General features: G+C 46.8%; 1 non-coding gene across 1 annotated transcript; it reads right to left on the bottom strand.

The window, feature by feature from the left end:
• Nucleotides 1-8,497: 8,497 nt before the first annotated feature.
• Nucleotides 8,498-8,571, bottom strand: TRNAT-UGU (transfer RNA threonine (anticodon UGU)). The gene has a single exon. It is a non-coding gene; the product is annotated as a tRNA-Thr (tRNA).
• Nucleotides 8,572-9,046: the final 475 nt, after the last annotated feature.

Genomic DNA, 9,046 nt, shown 5'->3' with positions numbered 1-9,046 from the left:
TGCACGATCCTCTCGGCAGCACCAAACACGGGATGTTTTCCACTGCCCAGGAGACCCCAGCCAGGCACTAAAGGCAGCCCCAGACTTTCCCTCTCGCTGCAGATAAAATGGGTGGGGAACCGCCCCCCCCCTCGCTGGTCTTGATACTGTCTTGCTGGAGGGGGAGGGGAGACAGACAAAGCTTTTTCTCTCTGTTTTTTCTCTCCATTTTTGTCTTCCTTCAATTCCGAAACCATTGTGTTTGACTGTGCAGTGGACTACCCCAGGCCTTGAGCCTTTGGGCGAAGAGTCCAGGAGCTGGGATGCTCAGGAGTGAGTGCTGGCAGAAGGAGTCCTAGCGCTCTTTGGAGCGCAGTGAGGGACATGACTCCCTTTCTAGATTCTCCCATGGGGCTTGGGAGCAGGAGGTGGTGTGATAAATTCATCCATCCCCTTTATCCAAGCACGGAGTGCTTCAGTCCACACATCCCTTGGCACCAACAGATGTTTTCCATCGCCAGGAGATCCAGTCAGGGATCAGGCAGCCCCAGACTTTTCCTTTCTCATTTGGAATCAAGTTAAGTTTTAAAGGAGCTAGGAAGCCTCCACATCTGAATTAATGTCATCTTTTCACTACTGACACAACAACGTCATTTCAATCCACGTTAGTCACTTCGTCTTTCTCTGCCGATCCTTCACCGTCCTCTTAGCTTAGGGCATTGCACATCCTGATAGGGTGTTTCATTTCCACCTCAGTTTCACCAAGAACCCATTTCTTTTGCCAGAGATCATGACAGCAAACCTCCCTGTTTGTCTTGTTGGCGGGCCATTCCCGATTCCCCAGTGAACCCTTTTCCTGAATGGCAATAGTCAGGACAGAGGACTGGCCACTTCAGCCTGACAGGGAGTATTTGCTTTCTCTTTCTTCAGCTGTGCTGGTTATTCCATAAAACAGACCATGAATATTAAAGCTGAGTTACTCCGGGTGAGGAAAGAACAGAGTCACCAATCACTGAAAGTCAGTGCCCAGAGAAAACTGCCGCATTATTGATTGAATGTGCTGGAGATATGTGGGAAAAGGATGTCTGTTTGCCAAGGCAAGGGAAATGAACATCTCAGCATCATTAAACACAACACACTCGTAATCATGCTCCAGCTAGGAAATGCAGGATTTTGTGTTCAGCACGGACATTCGAGCTGGAAGCAGTGGGGTGTGCTGGGGAAGCTGGTCTGAGCAAACAATTGGAAATGACCCTTCAGTGAGAACAGAAGCATAGTGTAGAAAAGCCCCTGTGTTAAGTGGTTGTGGATGAGGGCTTAGGGAGCTGGGCTAGAAAACCATGGGCATTTTTCTGTGGAGGTTTGATTCTTGCCAGCTAGGCAAGGCTGGTGTGTGGTGTCTCCATGGCTGTACTTTCAGTGTCTGATCACCCACGGTGCCATAGGGAGCCAAGTCTAGATGTATTCAGAGGCTGAGGACAAGTCAACATTTCAAACATTGAGTCTATGTTGCTGCAGCTCATTAATGGAGATGCTCTATGCCAGGGTTTCTCAAACTTCTTTTCACTGCAACCCCTTTATGTCAAAAAAAAACGTACTACATGGTCCTGGAAAGAGGGACCAAGCACCAAGCCCCTCCACACTGGGTGAGGGAGGTAGCCAAAGCTGAAGCCCAAGCCCCGCCCCAGTGAGGGGAGGGCAAAACCAAAGTTTGAGGGATTAAGTCCTGGGTGGTGGGGCTCAGCCTTTTGGCTTCAGACCCAGGCCCTAACCAGTCTAACACCAACCCTGGTGACCCCATTAAAACAGGGTCATGACCCATTTTGGGGTCCTGACTCACAGTTTGAGAACCACTGCTCTATGCTGATGGGAGAGAGTTTTCCTGTGGGGGTAGTTAATCCACTTCCCCAGGAGGTGGCAGCTATGTAGTGGGAGAAGCTATATCGGTGGATGTGCAAGCTGTGGTGTTTACCACATTGAAATTTAATCAAACCCCATTTTTAAAACCACCTGTGGTCTGGGAATGGCAAAGGAGCTCAGTGGAGCAAGGTTTGTCCTTCAAAGTCCTGGAGATCACAAGTCCATGTTTCTATTATGATGGGGGTATAGTTCAGGGGTAGAGTGTTTAGCTGCAGAACAAATGATCCTTCGTTCAAACCCCTGTGTTCTCTTATAACCTTCATTCTCTTTTTTGAAAAGAAAGGAAAACATTTTCATTTCCATTCTCCTTTATGTTTAGGAGCTCCACTATACAGGAGTGCTTGAAATGAATGTAAACACTCAACATTTCACTGTCCAAATGCATAAAAACCTAGCAAAGCTGTCCATCAGCTGAAATCAGTTCCAATTCTCTAAATGTCTAGTTTATGTTTTCATCAGTTAAACAAAGGTATCACATGACTGTACATTTGCAAATCCCTCTTCTCCAGGGGCTATGCTGTGCAGAAGAACAAGAACCACATCCAGTTGGGGTTCAGGAGTCTGATGAGCAAAGGCAACTTGGTGCAGCCTAAAGTCACCAGTACATTGGCCCCTTCACATTCAACCAGCAGCTGGGACCCCAGGACAAGGCATGAGAAGAAGATAGTGGCTGTGAGCAGGAAAATAGCCCCCAAGAAGCTGGCTAAAGCTGTCAAGATCCCCAGGGAGGTCACCATGCCCATGTCTACAATGTGGTTGTGGAGATGAATGGAAGGAGGAGGAACACATCAGAGCCCTAGGGAGGTTCACATCAGGGCCCTAGTGGGACTCTGGGTGATCACTACTTCCCATCACCCAACACAGATGTAATGAGGTTGAGTAGTGTCCACAAAAAGAGAAACTAAACAACTAATTATTCCTCCAGAAAGGTTTTTAATGACTTATGACTATAAAGGCAACACAGACAGAATAAGAAAAAAAGAAATAAAGACCAGCACTGAGTGAGGATTAATAGAAATGGCAAGTTATCCTGGAGACAAGCACAAGTCCAAGTAATATTATGCATTAACTGCCAGTTCCTATAAGTGCACATATAAAAGGTAAAATATATTGAAAATAGTCACAAGCACATGATGGAGAAAAATGCCTTCTAGTGAGCTATTGAAAGAGCTCAACCTGTCTAGCTTATCAAAAGAAGATTGAAAGGCAACTTCACTGAAGTGTTGAAGTGTCTTAATGGAGAGAAAATAGTGGGTATTAAAGGGCTCTTTAATCGAGCAGAGAAAGGCATAACAAGACCCAATGGCTGGAAGGTGAAAAGAGACAAATTCATATTACAACTAAGGCACAAATATTCAACAGTGAGGATGATTCACCAGAGGAACAGGCTACCAAGGAAAGTGGTGGATTCTCCATCTCCTGGCGTCATTTAATGAAGACTGAATGCCTTTCTGGAATGTGTTTGCTCCAAAAGTAGCTATTGTGTCATACAGGAGGCCTGTGATATGCGGAGGGACAGATTAGATGCTCTAATGGTCTCTTCTGGCCAGAAAGTCGACTAATTTCTGAGCACCAGGAGGAGGAACCTCTTTCGAGTTTTCTCCTTCCCCTGTAGTGATTTTACTAGAAAACAGCCGTCCCTGTTTAGAAGGTAAGAGCTTCCTTGTGGTTTGAAACTGGTTCAGTCTGATCTATCTGGTGACAGTTGAATTCTAGGCATGGAAAACACGAGCTTAAGGAGGCAGAATTTTCTTCCGCACCTGGGATTTTGTCCCTTGGAATCACTGGGGACATTAGGATTTGTCCTTTTTGTTTCACCTTTTCCTCCATCCTTCCCTCTCTCCTTTCTCTTCGTGTCTTGCTTCTTTTGTCTTTTCCTGTTACCCTATCCAAACTAGGTAGGGTGCCAGTGTGGGGTGTGTGTGGTGTGTGTGTGTGTGTGATGTGTGTGGGTGTGTGGGTGTTTGTGTGTGTGTGTGGTGTGTGTGTTGCCGGGGAGTGCTCTGCAGCTCCCATGTGGAGGTTCACTAAAAATGTGGGGCAGAATAGTGCTTGGGCAGTGATTCCCCCAGTGACTGTGCCATCCTTTTGGGCTTCTGTGAGAATCCTCAGCCTTCCGTTCCAGTCAATCTGATTGGCTGAGCAGGGTATTGACAGGGAGGGACTCATAGGTCCTATTATTCTACTTTTAGACCAAGTAAATAGTCATAACCAGTTCTTGTTTGATGATTTTGTTGCTTCTCTGCTTAATGTCTTCTGAGCAGTTCTAATTCTCTCTAAAATTGCAGTTCTCTGAAATATTTGCTGAATATACTGTGCGCTGTGTTGGCTGTGGTCCAATCTGAGACCTTTATCAGGTCGTTCAATGTCTGAAATTCAAGATTGATGTTAGTTTGCAAATCAGGTCTTGGGTCCTTTCCAACTGCCACTGACTGGCTTTGTGACCTAAGAAAGTCAATTTCTCTTCTCAGCCTCAGTTTCTCCCTCTTTCATAGGGGATAATAATGATCCACTCCTTACTATACTACACTTACTCTTCCAACACACACACTGTCTCTCCCACATGCAGTTGAAAAGCAGCGATAACTAGTAGGAGCCATGGACAACGGGATAAGAGAACCGCATCACTAAGTAAGCCATGACACCACACACGCCATCGTGTAAGACTCATCGTCCAGAAGACCTTGGGTGTCATAGCACAGCTCCCTAAGCCTCACACAACACTTAACACATGGGGCTTTCTACACTATGTTCTGTTCTCATGAAGGGTCATTCAATGTTTGCTCAGACCAGCTCCAGACACTCACTGCTGTCCAGCTTGTACGTGGTCCTGCCATTTTCCTTGGCTGGAGCATGATTGAAGTGTGTTTGTGGTTTATGATGTTGCTGCAGATTGTCTTCTGCTTGCAATACAGACAGTCCTTTTCCACATAATCTCCAGCACATCAAATCCTGGCTGGGTCTCCTGGCAGTGGAAATATCCCACCCTAAGGGCCCGCCAGGCTACCCAGTACGAACACGAGAAGAGAAGACTGGCACACACTGAGTGTGGTAGCTCGGCGGCAAGTAATGGAGGCTCGGGGTGGCTCAGCCTCCCCAAACTTTGTGTCGCCACTGGAAAGCCTCTCTATGTCACCCAGGCTGGAGGAATGTCATCCTGCTTGACTGGGGGCTGCAGCAACGGCACAGAGCTTCTTTGGTTCGGGCACAGCGGAGGCACGGTAAATGAGTGATAGCTGGGCATAAGTGGGGAGGAGGTGGAACAGAAGATGACAGTGGATGGGCTGTGGGGGAGGTGGGAAGGGGGAGAAGCCACAGACAGAAGGGAGGGGGGAATGGTTGGTGTTGGCCGGACGTTGTTCTCCTTTCCCGGCTTTGATCACTAGCCCTGTAGCGATGGGTCAGTGGTCCCCAAATGTGGATGACTCCTGGAGAGACAGAGAATGTAATGGGGACACCTCAGCGTGAGCAGCGCCCATGGAGGAGCAGGAGGGACACCATCAGCTGCACTTGCCCAGCTCTTCCCACCTTACTCAGCTGAGACCTGAGCCTGGCCCGCCATGACCCCTTATCCTGTCCGCACCCTCTCACAGCAAGTCACAGCCCCACCCGCCCTGTTCTTGAACGGGTCACGGGGGGGCCGCAATGGATAAGAGGGCACATGTGAAATGTTTGGGACCACGGGTTTAGTGGTACATCATCATTGCTTCTAGCGTCCATAAAAGCTATTCCTACCCACCTACCCTCCTGTCAGGTGATAGGTATGTACTGCTGCCTTCACTCATACGGGAAGATAATGACATTTCATTCCACTAATCCTAAAATGATTTGTAACCAACACCATCCAAAATGGGTAATTTGGAAGCGCCCCATGCTGGCATACTAGGCAGAGTAGTGTGTCTATGCAAACAGGGTCTGTTCTGAATCTTTCCCCCAACTCTGACGAGATGTAAGGGGGGGTTCATTCAGACTGCTTACGTTAGTATTTAAAAATGCGTGTCCCTATCTCTATGGCCTTAGATTCTTCTCCTGTCTCTTTCTGACAGCTCGATGAGGTGTTGCATGCTAGGTGATAAGACTGCAAATACGTTGTGCTCTGAACCCATGGTTTGAAGCCTGTCCTTAGCAGATGCATTTAGTCTTCATAATTCTTTATAGAAACCATCTCCCCATTTAGTACAATGACAGATCAAAACAGTGCTTCTGCAAACAATAATCTCTGAGAAACCCTGCCGCCCTTGCTTTCAATAAATGTGCTAAATCCAGATTTCTAAAAAATTCTCTTAGTCTGTATTTCTTGCTTTATTCAAAGGTCACGCCTCATAATCTTCCCCAAACACCCTGGGACCTGTCCAAATTATTAAAATACCCCCATCCTGAGCAAGGCCACAACAGTGAATCAGAGCTAGCATCTAGGCCAAGCTGTTCTGAAGGAGGCAACTCAAACATTTTCTCCCTGCTTCCCATGGCAATGTCAGACTGAGAAAACAAAATTCCCCAAACTGAAAATTTTCTGCTGAAAAACCAGTACTAGTCTGTTTGGGGACTTTGGTTTGAATATATTATTATTCTTTTCTTCTGAATTATTTCAGTTCAGTGTTTGTCCTCCAGATGTGTTTACAAGTGTTGAGTTGTGGGCGGGAGAGGTGAATTCATAATGGCTTTACCCTCCTTTCATAGTTTCTTCCAGCTTCTAGGAAGTACCTTTGCTACAATGTGAGTCAAGCAGTGTCCATGGTCTCCGGGCTATCTTGGAGAAGTCTGCATTGTACACGTTTCCTGGGATAGTCCTTGGGAGTGAGGATACCTTCAATGGACCAGCCGTGTGTCTGGTTCCTCCCTTGTCCCACCTGAAAGGCTGGTAGGCGGCATTTCCCAGCCTCATAGCATATCTCAGTAACGCGCACAGAGCAAACTTCATAACTTCCCAACCAATGCGAGCACACATAATCCAACAAGATATTAATGTTTGTTGTGGAAAAGTGACCACACGGTTGATTTTAGATCAGTCAGCCTGAGGCTCCTTTATTTTATACAAGCATATATGCAGGGAGAGACAGCATAACCCCACGCAAGAGGCAGGCTGCTGTGTTTTCTACAAATTTTACCATGCTTATAAACGTTGAAACCGCAAAACATAGCATGCTAGTTACACATGTTATTTGCCTTATTTGGAATATAATGTTGATAACAAGCAAGCTGACCAATTAATTTTCCATCTATAGCAGAGCCCCAGTTTTCCATCTATGGCTTTTCCTGTTATTGTCTTTACCAGTAAAGTCTGCGGTTTGACTGTTTTCACACCTTTTCTGTAGTCCCGACAGCAAGCTCAGCTGTTGTAACTTAACAGATCTCCTGGTTCCCCTTTATCCAGTTCCAGTTCCTCTTTTTGGGGCCCTGACCACCTTTCTGTCCCTGCATGCCCTTTATACAGACAAATAAGCTAAACAGAAGCTCTAAATTTTGCTTTTAGCTAAACTCTTAAGGCCTACAGGCAAAAGGCTTCAGGCCTACAACAAGGGGAGGGTTGACTTTTCCTTGTCATGTTCAACAGATCAAGACTTTTGAAATGCTATCTCACCAGGAAAACTTTGTACAAACCATATCATCATTATATGAGAGAGGTGAATATGGGGCTTCCAGGGTGCTGCTTTTCACACATTGTGCCACACCTGGGCTTGTATTACAATGGAGACGTACCTTTAGAGTCCATCTCTCCTGGGATAAAGATGAAAGCATGGCTGATCTGGGTTGTCTGGCTTGGGCTCATGGAGCTAAAGCTGAGGGGCTAAAACCTGTGGTGCAGATATTTGTGTTCACACTGAAGCCTGGGTTCAGAAACCCTCACCCCTCGTGGGGTCTCAGAGGTTGGGCTCAAGTCCATATGTCTACATTGTAATTTTATATTCTTGCAGCCCCAGCTCCATAACCCTGAGTCAGCTGACCTGGGGTTTGCGACAGATGCTCTGGGTGTGTTAATCACAGTGTCGACATAACATTAGGCTACGTTTCAGTGCAATGAAAACACTCACAGCTGGCCCGTGTCATATTAATCAGGATCATGCTGATAGATCTAGAGTAAAGATGCAGTGTCTGTGTCTCGGCTCAGGCTCAGTACCCTGCTCTAGGAGCCCAGAAGATTGGGAGGGAGTTTAGCAAGTGGAAATGGTATAACCACAGTGGAGTATTACCCTGGACTCAATGGCATTTCTCCATTCATCTGTCTACTTTGGGGCAGTGACAGAAACACATCCTGCTGCTTTTGTTATTTTAAAGGATGGTTTAGGCTTTTCAGTCTGAGTCACCTTGAGCAAGTTAGGGCTCAGCTCTCATGATAAACTAAATGATGCACCCACAATGAGGCATTTTGTGGGAGAGCTCAGACATGCCCCCGTCCCAGAGGGATGGGGTCATCTGCAAGGGGATTGGACCACTGACCTATCAGCTCTTAACTCCCAGACTTTCAGTAACTCTATTACCAGTGCCTGTAATTTAAACCATGAGCTCAGCCACACTGGGCTAGACCAAAGGTCCATTTAACTCTGTATTTTGTTCTCTGACAGTACTCAGTACCGGGTGACCCAAAGCCCACTCAACAAGGCACCAGTGGGAATTGAACCCAGGACCTCCTGTTTACAGAACAGGTGCTTTAACCAGCTAAGCCATGGTGCCAGTTAGGCCATAGGCCTTTTATCACAGTCTAGATGCCCTCTCAGGGTATGTCTACATTGCAATGTAAGCCCAGGGTTAGTAGAAGTCATGTCAGCAGCCCCAACACATAAACATAAATTGCGAGGAAAAGACCCACCCACAAATAAGCTCGGCAGTGTCCTTCTCCCTACGGTTCGTAAGTCCAGCAACCAAAAGTCCTTTAACATGAGCCATCCCCTCTCTGCACCCCACTCACAGCTGTTGTCCTTAGTCAGTGCAAGCCCAGAGGTGCCTCTGTAGAGTTCACCTGCCATCCTGGGTGGAAATAGGATACCATTCGATGCACTTGCTACGGATGGCATGGTTCCAAAGCCCAGTGGGGTGGGTTTGTGTTTAACGAACCTTTAAGTTGCTAGATAATTATGTATTGGTGGCTGTTCAGGGAGGGAGCTGAGTCTTAGAGGATGTGGTATGGTGCTTCTTTTTCCCGTTTCAC

This window comes from Chelonoidis abingdonii, chromosome 1 (assembly GCF_003597395.2).
Source record: "Chelonoidis abingdonii isolate Lonesome George chromosome 1, CheloAbing_2.0, whole genome shotgun sequence".
NCBI classification, from domain to species: domain Eukaryota; kingdom Metazoa; phylum Chordata; order Testudines; family Testudinidae; genus Chelonoidis; species Chelonoidis abingdonii.
This window is presented reverse-complemented; position numbering and strand designations above follow the sequence as displayed.